Raw genomic sequence first — 1,213 nt, forward strand, 5'->3', positions numbered from 1 at the left:
ATGGTATTTTCAGAATTTTTCGCCAACACCACAACTCAAAGGCATCAGCTTAGGTCTTCCTTATTCACTGTCTAGCTTTCACTTGCATATGAAGAGACTGAAAATACCATGGCTTGGGTTAGGTGATTACTGCCTTGGAAACCCTATGGGAGAGTTCTGTTCTGTCCCATGGAGTCACTATTGAGTCGGAATCCACTTGATAGCAATGTTTTTTGTTTTTGTTTTTAAATGTTTGGTAATTTTCAGTGTAGAAGTCTTATACATCTTCTGTTCAATTTATTCTTAAGTATTTTTTAAACCCTATTTCAAACAGAGGATGATCTTGAAATTTCTTTGTTTCCAACAGATTATTCTTAGCATATAGAAATACAACTGGAAGATGGAGAAATAGGCATACAAGTGACACAGACTCTCTTCAACTACAACAACAAAAAACCCAATTGACAGAGATACAGAAGATAATCCTGGAGCCCCGAGCTTTGAAAGGAACTATACAGAAGTGGGTTAGGCACCAACTAGTGGAAAAACCTGAATGAAAACAGTGAGTATAGAGACAGTCGGAGCGGCAGACTGTCAGCTAGTCTGATAGGACAAACAGCCTGAATAGTTCCAAGTGGTGTTGGAACCTGAGAAATGACCTAAAGATCAGCCCTGGTCACCAAGAGCTGTAGGGATGACTGCGCTGGTGGCCTATGACTAGGAAAGGAAACAGCAAGGAGGGAGACAACCTGAGCTGTCGACTTTCCACTGTCCAGAGGGTGCAGACATTTTGATTGTTTACATGTGTCAGCCATTTTGGACATTTAAAGTGACCAAGGGTGCAGCCATTTTGAGTGTTTACAAGAGGCGGCCATTTTGGATATTTAAAATGACCAAGGGCACAGCCATTTTGAATCTTTACAAGTGGCAACCATTTTGGATTTTAATGAGCATTCTCATTCAGATTTCAGGGACCTAAGAATAGGTGCTGTTTGCCAAGGTGGCAGGGACATACAAGAGGCTGACAACAGGAAAGGAGACTGGTGGTGAGTGTATAAGTGCTGTCAACTAATGAATAGAGGAGAGCACAGTACTCTGCTTGTGTAGGTAACGTATAAAGAAAATGAAAATCGTGGGCAAGTCACTTCAATCTACAATCACCAATTAAATATAAACACAAAAACATCACAATGCCTCAGAGACAACAGAGCATCACAGTCCACACAAAGAAGCA

Source organism: Orycteropus afer, unplaced genomic scaffold (genome assembly GCF_000298275.1).
Source record: "Orycteropus afer afer isolate SDZICR_OR568_19922 unplaced genomic scaffold, OryAfe1.0 scaffold00129, whole genome shotgun sequence".
In the NCBI taxonomy this organism is placed as follows: Eukaryota; Metazoa; Chordata; class Mammalia; order Tubulidentata; family Orycteropodidae; genus Orycteropus; species Orycteropus afer.